The sequence below is a fragment of the Peromyscus californicus genome, unplaced genomic scaffold (genome assembly GCF_007827085.1).
Source record: "Peromyscus californicus insignis strain IS unplaced genomic scaffold, ASM782708v3 Scaffold_5__1_contigs__length_169319896, whole genome shotgun sequence".
Classification (NCBI taxonomy): domain Eukaryota; kingdom Metazoa; phylum Chordata; class Mammalia; order Rodentia; family Cricetidae; genus Peromyscus; species Peromyscus californicus.
Window position 1 is genome coordinate 1,269,135 of NW_026294573.1, and position 14,860 is coordinate 1,283,994.

A 14,860-nucleotide genomic window follows, 5' to 3' on the forward strand; every position below is an offset into this window, starting at 1 on the left:
CAGCCCTTCCCCTCTGCACCCTGCTGCTATTCATTCTTCAGACAACCCTAGAATCTCTCACCAGCTGCCTCTTATGCCCCAAGAGCTATTTGTTCCCTTTCCTTGTCACCCTGTCGTCCTACACCTACTGCTATGGATGGCACCTGGAGAGGTCATGACCAGTGTTGCCCCTGCTGCCATGAATCCCAATGGCTGTGGTGCATCTGACCTCCTGCTCAGTTCACCCTGGGGCACTCTTCTCACTGTGCCCACCCTGTCTGCAAACTGGGTCCTATTAGGCCAAACCATAAGAGAGATAAGGCTAAAGACTGCAAGAGCCTCCTAAAGGCTTAAGATCTTACTGCCTGGGAGAGATAAGCCACAGAGCTACTATCAGATAGGGAGCAGTGCTGTCAACAGAAGTGTGTCTTCCAGCCACTGCCAGCCTGGGGTCACTTCCAATGCTTGAAGGGGAGAGGCATTCTAACACTATACATTACCCCACACCATCTCTGTAGGAGGGAACCACCCCTGACGGTGGTGGTGGTGGTGGTAGTGGTGGTGGCGGTGGTGGTGGGGTGTTCCCACCTTCACCAGTTCTAGGGCAGGGACTTTGCAGCAGGTAGTGTCCATGGTAGCTACCAAGTGCTCTGTGGTTATTCTTGGTGCATTTTTTTGGAGGCTCTCCTGCCCTAGTAGCTACATTTGCTACCTCCCCCAACCAAGAGGCCCAGGAACAGGACTCTTAATCTCTGGGAACCAACCCTAAAGCCTATGTCAGTGCTGATGGCAATTATGGCTTTATCAGCAAGATAAAGGTTGCTGGGCCACCTCAGGAAAGGAGGCTCTGGAGATGGGAGGCTCTGCTAGGGATCAGAACGGACAGCCTGACCTCTTTGTGAAGGAAATATGAATTAATTATCTTTTTACAGGCAAACCAATTAGACTCCCTAATCACCTGTGTAGGACACCGAGGCAGAAGGCAGAGAAACTACAGGAATAAACAAACTGAGAGGACTTGCCTTACCGTGAAACAGCCGCCCTGGGCCCAGGACTCGCCAGGAGGAGCACAAGCTGTAGGCTAAAATATTTTCTTTGTTTAAGTGAATTCAAAAAATCAAATGTTACTAGCCCTGAGGGGATAGAATGGACTAGCCTGGAGGTGACCAGATACAGTGCATTAGTCTCCAGTGTGCACTCCATTAGCCAAGGAGCAGCGCAGTGCCTGGGTAAGTCAGCAGTAGAGTTCCCATCAAAAGGACGCCCAAGGTAGGTCTCCATGCTGCCAAGGGCCAGGCAGGCAGCCCGGGCTTTGAAAACTGCCCAGGAGTCCAGGTGAAGGTTTCTGCACCACTGTCCATATGTCTGCCCTGTTCATCTAGGGATGCTCTTGTTCTTTTGGCCTTGCTGTGGCTAGGACTAAGCTGACAGAGGTTCCACCCTACAGCTAAGGGGCAGCAGTCTGCATAGGTCTCCCCAGCATGCAGCCCTCCAGCTCTCAGATCCTCTGTTAGCCTTCCATAGGCCAGCAGAAGTGAGTCAATCATGTGCAGCTCTGAGGCTCCCAGGCCCTGCCAAGCACTTCTCACACAGTGTGTACACACCCAGCGACCACCCACTGCCCCCTTTAGACAAGCAGGAAAATAGGCACAACCATGCAGGGCTAAGTGCCCCACGGCTCTGCAGGTGCCTTGGCCAAGGGGCTGTTCTTGCTTCCAGTTTGGCTGAGGAATGGTTTGAAATGTCTCCCATAGTCTCATGTGCTGAATTCTTGGCCTCCAGCTGGTGGCACTATTTTGGGAGGTTGAAGAAACTTTGAAAGGAATCAGGTCACTGGGCTCAGATCTGAAGGTTATACCAGGTCTCCAATCTTCTACGCCCAGTGCTTTCTGTCCACAAGAAGTGTGGAGGGAGCTAGTGAGATGTTCAGTGGGTAAAGTACTTGCTGAACAAGCTTGAACCCTGAGTTTGGGTCCCCAGTGCATGTACAAAAGCAGGGTACAAAAGCCTCTGGCTCCACCTGCCACCACACACACACACACACACACACACACACACACACACACACACACACACTCTGGTTGTGAGCCTAGCCTTTAATGGCTGAGCCATCTCTCCAGCCCACATCAATATATATATATATATATATCCCTCCTCCATTACATGTTCGTGTTGCTATGACATCTTGCTTGAGTACATGGGGTCAAGTGGCCACAGATGGAAACCCTGAAAACCATGAGCCAAAATTAACCTTTGCTCTGGGGCTGGAGAGATGGCTCAGCAGTTAAGAGCATTGGCTGTTATTCCAGAGGACCTGGGTTCAATTCCCAGCATCTATATGGTAGCTTACAACTGTCTGTAACTCCAGTTCTAGGGGATCTGATACCTTTACACCAATGCACATAAAATAAAGTTAAATAAATTAAAAACAAAACAAAACAAAAACCCTGAGTTGCTTATGTTGGGTATTCTGTCATAATGCCCCATAAGTAACTAATACAGACCATTTGCCTTATCATGAGGGTGGAAAGGTATGGTCTGAGAACCAATGGGCTGTGCCTACATGCCAGATGACCCCTCCTGGGGCTATATACTATTTGACCTGGGCCAGGGGCCTGGCCCCAGAATCAGCTGTGTAAATGGCTATTTATTGGGTAGGAAAACTGTACAGGGTTTCTAGCTTCAGCTTTGCCCTAATTCCCTCCCCTGCAGGCCAGCTTTTGGTGTTCCTTTTTTTGTTTGTTTGTTTTGAGATTTTATTTATTTTTATTTTATGTGTTATGGTGTTTTGCCTGCGGGTATGTCTATGTACCACATGCATGACCGGTGCTAGAGGCAGGCAGGAGAGGACATTTGATTCCCTGGAACTAGAGGTATAGACAGTTGTGAGCTGCCCTGTGGGTGTTAGGTATTGAACCTGAGACCTCTGAAAAAGTAGACAGAGCTCAAACTGTTGAGCGATCTCTCCAGACACTCTGCCTCACCTGATGGAACTCTCTCTTAGACTAGGCTGGTCCTGAACTTAGAGATCCGTCTGACTCTGCCTCCTGAGTAAAGCTGTGTGCTGCCATCGCCCTAAACTTTTGATAAAGAATAAATCAAAACTGTCCAGAGCAGGGCAGTGGTGGTGTACACCTTTAATCCCAGTACCCAGGAGGCAGAGGCTAGCCTTTGTGAGTTTGAGGTCAGCCTGGTCTACAGAAGTTCCAGGACAGCCAGAGATACACAGAGAAACCCTGTCTTGAAAAACCAAAAAGAAAAAAAAAATTAAGACTGGGCATGGTGGTCCATGCCTGTAACCCCAGAACTCAGGAGGTGCAGGTAGGAGGATCAGAAATTCAAGGTCATCCCTGACTACATAATATATGAAGCCAGCCCAGGTTACACAAGGCCCTGATCAAAACTAAAAAAAAAAAAAAAATCTAATTTCCAAATGTTGATCTCTAGAACCCTGGATGGGGTGTTGTACAGCCTGATGAAAATGGTGACTGTGGATTCTGTTTTCTGAGCCAGGCTCTGTGATGGGCAGTGGTGGCTCTGGGACCCCAGGAAGATGCAACAACATGGCTGCTGAGTAGAGCCACGAGAGCTACAAGGTACCTGACAGTGCAAAGCCCGCCCTCACCCGGCCCCACGCTCATTGCCAGTGTTGTCTACCCTGCTTTCCTGTAGCATGGAAAATGGATCTCATCCAAACACTCTTGAGCGTTTTATGAGAGCTTGCCTTGGGATCCAGAGTGAACATCAGAGTGCCATTTCTGTTTAGGTTCTACTTGGTGGCTTTTTAAAAAAAACACTTAAGGCAGGGTCTCATTATATATAGTCCAGGCTGGTCTAGAACTATGCAGCCCCAGCCAGCCTTGAACTCATGATAATCCTATTTCAGCCTTCCAAGTGCTGAGGTAATAGGCATGAGCCGCGGCCTGCCCCACGTGATTTCTTTTCTGAAGAGCCCACGCTCTGTGCCACACCTAAGCTGGTTGGAAACTCCTTTGTGAAACTCTGCAGCCTCAGGCACGCGGCTGCTCCATGCCTGCCTTCTGGAGCTCTGTGTCAGAACTGCTTTGCAACAGGGAAGCCAGCGTGCTGCTGCTGGCAAGCTTCCAAGACTGGGCTAATTCGAGGTTCTTTCTGAGTCTGTTTCTGACACCCCCGCCCACTCCTCGCCTTCAGGAGGCTCTCCCCAGCCAAGCTGTTTGTATACAGCGAAACAGCAAGGCTGGGCCACTGGGACAGCCCCAGGCCCTGTAGGGATGCTGGAAGGACCCAGGCCAGGCGAAGCTAATTTGAGGTCCCCAGGTGCCTGTTTATGTGGGGTTCCTGATGGCTTTTCATCCTCTGCAGGCACCTCTGCTCAGAAGCAGCAGCTGTCCAGGGCAAGCCGGGTACAGTTAAGAGCTGAAAAGCAAGAAGCAAAGCCATCCCAGAGACAAGTCTGGGTGTCCACCAAGCCTGTAGCCCTTCTGAAACCCTGCCTGACTCTAAATGGTTGTAGCCTGGACTATGAGACCCTTACGTCCCTGGGCAGGATGGATACACATAGTCCTCAAGATCAAGGCACCTCGAGTGAGCAGAAACCAACTAGAGGGCCCTGGGTCAAGGCCACAGGTGAACAGAGCTGATCACAGATGATCATGAACGGTTGGGGTTCCCACTCTGGCTAAGCTCATGCAAGAAGTCACTGTGACTGTAAGTGAAAGAAAGGTTGGCTGACAGGGGTCCTGGGTAGGGGATAGCAGGGGTCCTGGGTAGAGGATAGCAGGGGTCCTGGGTAGGGGATAGCAGGTGAGGTAGGAGCCGCCAGGGATAATTCTTGTTGATTTGGCTTCTCTTTCTCACTTCCATCATCACTGTCCCTGAAGCTGGGTGTGGTGGAGCACACCTTTGATCTCAGTACTTGGGAGACAGGGACAGGAGGATCTCTGTGAGTTCAAGGCCAGTCTGATCTACATAAGTGAGTTCTAGGACAGCCAGGATTTCATAGACTCTGTTTTTATTTATTTGGTTTTTGAGACAGGGTTTCTCTGTGTAGCCCTGGCTGTCTTGGAATTCACTCTGTAGACCAGGCTGGCCTTGCACTCACAAAGATCCACCTGCCTCTGCCCCGAGTGCTGGGATTAAATATGTGTGCCGCTGCCACAAAACAAAACAAACAATAACAAAGCTGCCCTGCAAGCTGGCCGGGATGCAGGCAACCTTGCTGCTTGTCTGGTGGAAGGTCTTTAGAATGGCCCAAAGACACAGGAGAGGGTGATCTCAGCACTAAGGGTCACCCCTGAAAGAAGGGATGACACACTGGCAGACCCTGGTCTGGAGACCTGCCTGTCCCTGCTGCCTCTACCATGGTCCTCCGTGGAGGGGACCATGCTTCCTCTCTCTCTGCCTCTGAATGGTTTCAGCATTGGCACTGTCAGCAGAGAAGAGCAGCGGAGCAGGCAGAGCCACGCAAGCAGTGGTAGTGCATGTGACCATCTACCATTTAAGACGCAGTGCATCCAATGCAGCTGTGACCTGAAAGGGCCACTGTCCCATACAGTGTACCTTGACTTGCTGTCCCAGGAGTCCTGCACGGCTGTAGAGAGAGCTTGTTGCCACCTCCTTCCCAGCAGTGTAGAGAGGCCTCCTGGTTCTCAGAGCTGTGGGGAGTACTAGGCTCCTTTAAGGCTCCTAGGGCAACCTATCTATGTCCCATTGTGGACTCTAGCTGTGGAGGCCAGCAGGGTTCCTGGTACTTGGGAGGATGGGCACAAAGGGCTGCAAGGGCTGCAGGCTCCATCCTGACATCAGGGTGCTGCTCAAACCTGTCCAGCAACCACATACTCTCTTAGGAAGCGGCAGGTAGGAGGGCAGGAAGGTCTTTTCTTTCTTTACTCATAAAAGCTATTGGGGAGCCAGGGGTGTGGCTCAGTGGTATCTGTGTGCTGGTATTTGCAAGGCCCTGGCTTCCACCCCTAGTACTGCAAAAATCCATCAGAAGAAAAATGTCTCAGGTCTACAGACACTGCAGACATCACAGACTGCAGGTCTTGCAATTTATCCCAGACCCTAAAGTTTTCCACCACATTCACAGAACACCATGGCAGGCACACAAGGGCAGACCCCGGGACCAGTGAAAGTTCCAGACCAGGCCTTCTGGGAAAGTCTCTCTGTTTGTGTTTGTCTGTCACAGGTCCTACAACAGTTAGAAGTAGGCTGTAAGTTTTTGGGCAGAAGTGGCCTCAGGTCTGCTCCCAAACCTAGGTGGAGTGGGGATTCTGTGAAGTTACCTACAGGGTCCGCTCTGGGGTTTGGTTACAGTGGCAGCTCAGTCCCAACTGAGCACTGTCTCCTCCCCTTGAACTCTGGCAGGATTTTATGGGGCTTCAAGGCCACCTAAAATATCACATGCTATTAGACTTACAAGACATCCCAGACTTGCTTCTCCAGGCACACACTCTTCAGTGGGCTCTGGTTCAGGGTCATTCTTTTTTTTTGAGACAGAGTTTCTCTGTGTAGTTTTGGTGCCTGTCCTGGATCTCGCTCTGTAGACCAGGCTGGCCTCGAACTCACAAAGATCCGCCTGGCTCTGCCTCCTGAGTGTTGCACCACCACTGCCTGGCTAAGGGTCATTATTCTTTATTGAAATGCCCCAGATGGTCTCAGGTCGGCCTGCAGTGCCCTTCCCCACTGTGACTGGAGCTCCTGCCTCTGGCAGACACTCTTAGCAGTTTTCCCCCCACCAGCCCCGCAGGCCCCCATCTCAAGAAGATAGGGTGTGGAGATCCAGCACCAGGTGCTACTCCTGCTCTCTGCTGCTGGGGGGCCTGCTCACACACCCAGCTGTTTGTACATAGGTATACAGGCACACATCTATGTCTACTTTTATATTTGCCTATAATACCACACTCAAACACCCTTTGGCTTCTGAGGGTCTCATTTTCTGTACCTGACCTCCTTCCTCTGGGCTCTCAAGGCAGGGACTCATTGGATCTACCCTACTATCTTGACTCTGTCACCACTATGGTCCTCAAAGAGCCTCCCCCAATCTCTCAGGCCCAGACCACTCCTTGCAGTGAACCTTCTTTATGCTACTTAGGGCCCCTCTTTCATGCCCTTAGTATCCCTCATGGGCCCCAGATATGTGCTCATCGTTAGGACTTAATAACTTTAGGATTGATTTTTTTTTTTCAGAACAGGAAGGGAGGGAGGGAAAAGCAAGAGAGAACCTCAGAGGCTGGTGGGATAGGTCAGTGGGTAGAGATACTTGTTGCCAAGCCTGACCCAAGTTGATCCCCAGGAACCACAGAGTGGAAGGGGAGAACTGAACTCAGGAGAGTTGACATCTGACTTCCACATATATGTCACGGCAAAAATATATCCTCCTTCCATAAATAAAGTCAAAAATAGAATTAAACTTATATATATATATATATATATATATATATGAAAAGAGAGAACCTTTGAAAATTAAGAAGCCCTAGAGGAAGGGAGTCAGTGAGAGATTCAACTTTACTCAGAAGACAAAAGAGCAGTTATGCTGAAGGCGCAGCTGAACCCTGGGGAAGGGAGGGGGTCCTCTTCCTCTTCCTCCGCCCCTCCTGCATGTCAACATGGGAACCCCACCCACCTCACAAATCCTCTGTGTGTCTTTGCACAGATACCTAACATCTGAGCAAACTTCCACTGTCATTACTGTTTTGGCATGGGAAGCAATACATCTTTTTATGCTAAATTTTTCTGGGACATTCCCTCTATATAATAATTCTTTAAAGAGGAATTTATAGAACAAACTTCACTTTAGAAATACAGCTCTCTCAGGCTATCCTGCAGTAATTAACCATAGACAATTAATATTAAAATGCAGTGTCACCCTGTGAGGCAATGAAATTTCCAGAAACTCTCTGCTACACATTCCGCCACTTTATTGGCGAGATTGAATTAGCAGCAAAGGGCACCTTGGTTTTTAAAACTGTCATACAATAACGGTTGATACTTCATAGATTAAATGTGATGAATGCTCAAAACCATTTGTCCAACACATGAAAAAGAGAAATCAGTCAGACCAATTTAAAACATTCACTAGGAGGGTTTTGTGTATTACAAAAAAAAAAAAAAAAAAAGAAAGAAAGAAAGAAAGAAAGAAAAGAAAAGAAATCCAACCTTCTCCCATGGCACTGGCTCCTTTAGGTTCCCAAACCTAATTTGCAAGGGATTGTCTGAGCCATGGGCCTAGAGCCCACCTCGTCCCTCCTGCAATCACCAGCCGGCGCCCACAGCGTCCACCCGCAATCATCCGCACCTGCCGCATGAGTCAATGGGCCCAAATTGCGGGGCGCGGCAGACGCCCCACCGAGAACAAGGAACACAAAGGGCTCTGCGCTTCAAGCTGTGGGTGGGAATTACAAAAGGTTAAGAGACTAAATATAAAAAGCCCTTTGAATATAAAATCAATGTGCTTTGTTGCTAAAATCTGGGTGCTGTAATTTATCCAAAATAGGACTTGCAATATCTGGCAATAGTCCACGCCTAGGAATTGTCGGTTCTGCTCATCGAAATGCAAATAGTCTACTGGAAACTTAAAAACAATTAAAACAACTGAAATATTTCATATCAACAGAATAATGAAATACCACACTTTGCAATTACCTATTACTGACATTAGGCCTCCAGAAGCAGAATACATTTTCTCTTTTCATTTTACTTATTTGTGTAATTGGAAACACAAGTTTCTGGAGGGCTTATTTTTTTAATTGTCTGGAATCCCAGACCAAGGAGGCCTGAGACCCTAAGTCCTAGTTGGAGGCATGGTGGGCCAAGGCCAGAGATGCCTGGGAGGAGGGGCAGTATCCAGAGTTGTCTCAATGACCTGGTGACTGGTACATGTTTAGCAAACCTCAAGAAGTCTACCTACAGGTGAGATAGGGGAGCAGGACTGACTAGTCTCCTCTGTGGGCAGCAGCAGGCTCTCAGGGGCATCAGTGGCCTCCATCCAGCAAACAATGCCTGCCGAAGCCTCTCCTGCCAGCAGTGTGGAGCTCTTCTCACAAGGCCACTGTGTCATATTCAAGTCCAGTATCTTTCAGTCCAGAGAAATTGAGGGTAGTCTGGTGATGCTGTGACTCTGCGGAGGGATGGGGCTCCCTCTACTGTGGCTGTCGACCTCAGGCTTCAGGATCACACTGAAACCCTGATGATGGATCGCTCTAAGTGTGTGCCGCCTCCTGCTGCTTTAACTTCAGGCTGACTCATGTGCTCTCTCTCTCTATTTCACTCAAGTCTCCTTCCCACCTCCTCCTCAGGGCAGCCTGACCTCGGAGCTGGGTTGCTCCAAATGGAAACCCCTCAGTACTCAAAGGTGCGAAACAGGAGGTTGGGTGAACATGCTGTCCTCTAGTGAGTACACAGTAGGAGTGTGCCTAGGTAGCATGTCCTCCTAGCTCTCACATGAATGACCCTGAGCAGAGGCTGTTGGTCAACCTGACAAACTCCTGCAATGTGCAGTCAGCTGAGACCATCATGGCGCTTTGCACACTCCCTGCTCTGGCAGAAGCAGCAGCCTGCTCACTCCCAGTGCTGTTATAGCTGGTAAGCCCACCATCATAGCCCCATGGTTCTGGGTGCTAGAGGCTGGGTTGAAGAGCTTTGGGGGTCACGGTGCAACAGTTTTTGTCACAGATACAGAGTGGAGGCACGGTCAGTCTATACCTAAAGCAGTGCTGGGGACCCTCTCTGATATCCACTTGTGTATGCGGCATTGACGGTATACCTTGATGGAATTTCTACTTGGCAAAGATGCCCACTGTCTGGTTTCCCCTTCTTCTCTGATAATGGAGCCTAATCTTTGTTGGCACATTATACTTATCTCCATGTGACCTGATACATAGCTGTGTAACCAAGTTCTGCTCCTCATATTTTCTTCCTTCCTAGCATGATAAAATTTAGCATGATATCTGAAGCTTGTGCAGCCTTCTAGGATCATGACAGTAAATGAAAATCACAGAGAAGCATAAAAAGAGACAGAAATGGGGATCTCATGGCTGGTGATGAACCTGCCCCTGTCCCTGGGCTACTGTACAGGGAGAAACAAACATCAATGGAGTTGAAGTTATTATTGTGCCATTTGCTAAAAGCAGCCATATCTCATCCTAAGCACTCATCCTTCTCACAATGAAGCCACATTTTCCAGGAGCACAGGTCAGTCCCATATATCTGGACCAGCTCGAAGCGGCAGGGGTGGGTGGGTGGGTGGAGTGGGATGAGAATCATCCTTGGCTCTGGCTATGCTTGGTGCCTAGTATGTAAGAGACATCTGCACATGACTTCTGGTGGTATCCTACATGCCCCTACACAGAAGCACCATCCTAAGGAGTCTCAGCAGGAACAAGACCCATACAGCTTTTGGTCCCCTTCATCTCAGGCCTTCTTCTGAGTTAACAGCTATTGATGTGAGCTCTTGGGCTCTTGTCTCTGCCTTGCTCTTTAGTGTCTTGTCTAGATGGTAAGATGAGTGGACAGTTTCTGAGATGACCAAATATATAATCAGGACATCCTTGACCCATGGTGCCTGGCTCCTTCCAGACCAGCATGGGCAGAAGTTCTAAGCTGGCCCTCAATCCTTCACATAGCATTCAGAGCCACAGGACCTGAGAAAGCCTCACAGCCTTGGCAAGGATCGTCCAACAAGGGATGGATGTTGGCACACAGTGAGACAGCAGAGCACCATGCCATGGACAAGAGCAAGATGATCAGGGTTTCTGACTGTCTGAAGTCCACTCTAAGGACACAGTACCTGGTCTACTTTCTCCTTACACAATGAGACTGTTCTGGATTTCTACCTATTACTGTTTTCTTTGAGGAAACCAGTGCCCTACTTTGGCGGGAGTCTCTAGGCACAGTTTGACATTTCTTCTATGTGAGACTTGCCTTTTAGTTCCTTGTCACAGGTTGAGGCATGCCTCCCCAGATGCCTCCTCCTTCCTGCCCACCCAAAGAGGTGCTCTAGGAGGCCCAGATGTGGGAGAAGCCCCAGCCAGGTCCTTGACACAGGCTTTGTCCTAAGCTGTAACATTCGGGCTTCCTAGCTACAGGGGATTCATCACTCTTTGGCTGAGGGCCTTTTTTTATCAGACCTTGCTCTTGCCCAGGACAGAGTTAAACTTCTGTAGTGACTTAAGGGCTCTGCAGAATGCCTAGGGAGGAAAGGCGCATGGTGAAGGGCCCTTCCATACTGCAAAGGCCTAAAGGCCAGAATAGGAAACTGGAGGTGCTGGGTGGGGCCCCTGCAAGTACTGCTGGGATCACTGGGGCAGAGGAGTCAGGTGTATTTGTCTGGGTATAAAAGGCATACTAACAGGAGAGAGTAACTGGAAAGAAAAGTCAGCTTTGGATGCTACGTTGATAGAAGGAAAACTAGTTTAACTGGACCGTAGTCTGAAAATTAGTAGTATAATAAATCTGTCCTAAATGGGATCACAGAAAACAAGGGTAAGACTGAAGAAATGAGAGAGAAGGGTGTGATCTACTTTGTCCACCATGGGCTGGTAAAAAGAAGAATCGCCTCTCCTGGGTTCCTAGTCCTCTTGGCTTGGGCCTCTGCCTTTCCCTGCCAGGGATCTGGGTTTCTCATGCATGGAACAGCAGCAGAAGCATTACTTCAGCTGGAAGCAGTTCTAAGGAGCATGTTCCAGTGCTTGGTCCTGGAGTCCTGGGGGCTGAAGGGCTCCCGGAGAAGGATGGGAATTCATATGTCTCTTGCTCAGTGAACAGTTCAGTTCCCAGTGGGGTCCAAGGGCCTGAAACTGCCTACCCAGGGGCCACTCCTGGGCCCTTTAGCCCACCTGCTGAGACAGACGGGCAGAGCAAAGATTTATCCATTCCATGAGACTCTTGGGCAAGTAAGTTTTAAGAAAGGTAGAAATAGAGCTGGAGAGATGGCTCAGCAGTTAAGAGTACTGGCTGTTCTTCCAGAGGATCTGAGTTCAATTCCCAGCACCCACATGACAGCTCACAACTGTCTGTAACTCCAGTTCCAGGGGATCTGACACTTTCATACCAGTGCACATAAAATTTAAAAAAGAAAAGAGAGGTAGAAATGGGCAGAAAGCCATTTCTCTGACCCTTGGTATGCCACCTCGGTTCAGTCTGGATTTAAATGGGTCCACCCTCACCTAGCCCTCCTGCACACAGAGGGAGTGGGGTAGGGTGGTTATGCATGTGGCTTGCCAGTTCTAGGAGGTGGAGGTTGCTGATCTCATTTTATAGAATAATCTCAGTCCAGTTAGAAACAACGGAAATGGCAGTCCAGCTCTCACAGATGGGTCCAGGGTGCTGGCCAGCCCTGGAGGAGCTCCCAACAGGGAACGATGACCAGAGATGTAGCTCAGTGGCAGAATATTTGCCTAGGTCTGTATCAGACTTCAAGTGTCAGATTCAAAGCCTTGTGGCTCTTCTTTCAGAAGAGCCATGCTCCTTGTGGTTTCCTACGTGCCTGAGACCCCAAAGTGACACAGATCTCACAGGTCCCAGAAGGAACCTGGGCCTGGCTCCTGTGTTAACTACTGGGTGTACTGGGGACCTCTGGGGGCCCTGTGCCCCCTTGGTGATCTCTTCTCAGGCTGTCCTGGGATAATATCACCACAAGGACCAGACTCTGAGCCACACTGTGGAGCTGCCTGTAGGAGACAGGGCGGGCACTTTCCAGCAGCACAGAGCAAGCTCTGAAATCTGGGGCCTGGTTTTCATTGAGACCGCAGTACTTGGCTCTGAAAGTCTCTCAAAGCGGAAGGCGTGGCACTCGTGAGTATTTTTATGCAGAAATATGAGAACTATTCTGCCGATGCAGCATGAAATTGCTCCTGTAACTGAGGTGGAGTCAGACAAAGCAGGAGATGGACTAGGCTGGCTCCTGGGATCCTGGCCCCCAGGCCAGAACAGCATGGCTTCTGTTCATGGGTATACAGGGTCTGGCTGTCCTCTGGAGACTACAGCTTGCCCATAAGGGAAGAATATGAGTCCCCACCCCAGCCTCTGTGTTCACATCGGAGAACCTTCTGCCTTTGTTGCTTGTCTCAAGATGGCTGTTTGGACAGTCATCATCTTGTCAGAAATGTTACTGCCCTGGCAAAGACAGGCATATCACACTCTGGGAGCCTCTGGCCACCTACTGGAAGGATTTCTGGGGAGTTGGGACCAGTACCCCAAAGATCTGCGCGACTGAGACTTTGAACTACCATCTTACCACAGTCTTTTTGTCCCTCTTTTATCATGTGAATAATACAACCACAGAAAGAACAAGCCATGGATAACTGCCAGGAGGGCCTTGGCGGGTCATGGGGCCACACAGGGCTTCAGAAGGCTCAGGATGAACCTTAGGAGGCTCAGGAGAGCTTAGGCACCACCATCAGGTTGGGCAGCCTGTGAAGAACATGAGCTGGAGTCAGGGGAGACCTGGCAAGAGGATGAGTGAAATATTTTGGAGGCCACAGGCTGTATAGCCAGGGTGGGCAGAAGGGACAGAATCAGGGTAGAGGGAGCTCCAGCCTATGGAGAAGCTGGACCATCTGAAGAAAAGAGGAGCCAGGGAGGGAGGTGTCATCCCTTCCTAATGCCAGCTTGAAGGTTTCTGGGCTGAAAGGCTGAGACAGGCAAAAGGCAAGAAAAGATTAGGGGGTAGGAGGGCTCTGTTGAGGGACTTGTGTCAGGGGTGGGGAGTATGCCTAAATGGAAACTTTAGGGTATTCACCTGACTGGACAGCCACCTGGTGATCTCATCTATGTACTAGTTGCAAAGAGAGGGACTCCACTTAAGGCTATGTGGTCTACAAGGACAAAGTGAGTCAAGGTAGGACTCTGGCTCCCACTGGCAGCCACGGAGAAGCAACAGGCAGGTGGGATAGACATGTCTGAAGTATACTTGTGATGGCCAGAAATGTTCTGTCAAACCCTGGCCTTTGCCAGGAACGGTGGCATATATCTATAATCCCAGAACTAGAAACACTGAGGCAGGAGGAAGATGGCTGTGTAAGCTACATAGCAAGACCTCGTCTCAAAAATCAACTAACAAACCAACCACCACTAACTAATCCTGGCTTATATACAAGTTGTGGAGAGCTATGGAACTCTCATCTCCATGCCACATCTGCCCTTGGTTTCAGGTCTGGGATGTGCTACAGCTTTCTAATACCCTGTTTTGCCTTGCTTGTTACCTAGAACAGTGGTTCTCAACCTGTGGGTTGTGACCCGAGGGGGTAGTACAACCCTTTCCCAGGAGTCACATATCAGATATCCTGCATATCAGCTATTTATATTACCATTCATAACAGTACAAAATTACAGTTAAGAAGTAGTAACAAAAATAACTTTTGGTTGGGGTTCACTACAACATGAGGAACTATATTATTAAAGAGTTGTAGCATTAGGAAGGTGGAGAACCACTGACCTAGAGCCTATACTCTGCCTGGCAGCCAGAGAGCTAGAATCCCAGTCCTGGGGGCTGGGGATCCTGACTGTCAATCCCAAGTCAGAGAGTCCACAAAGGGTCCTAAACATCAAGTGTATGATTTTTGCCTGGAAGACACCCTCTTACTGAACCTTCTCACTTCTGTTAAGAGTTAGAAGAAAGCCAGGCAGTGGTGGCACACGCCTTTAATCCCAGCACTTGGGAGGCAGAGGCTGGCAGATCTCTGTGAGTTCGAGGCCAGGCTGGTCTACAGAGTGAGATCCAGGACAGCCAGGGCTACACAGAGAAACCCTGTCTCAGGGGGGAAAAAAGGAGTCCAGAAGAATCGAGATTCAGGCTCACAGCAAGGAAGCCACAAGAAGGCACACATATGGTCCTGGTGGCACTTGGTCCACTCCAATCAGATGCCTGTGTTGGTGCACACACACTACCAAGGTTGCCCCT

At 49.5% G+C, this 14,860-nt stretch overlaps 1 protein-coding gene across 1 annotated transcript in view; it reads right to left on the reverse strand.

The window, feature by feature from the left end:
- The window catches only part of Morn1 (MORN repeat containing 1), a 60,311-nt gene that overhangs the window by 22,603 nt on the left and 22,848 nt on the right, over positions 1 to 14,860 (reverse strand).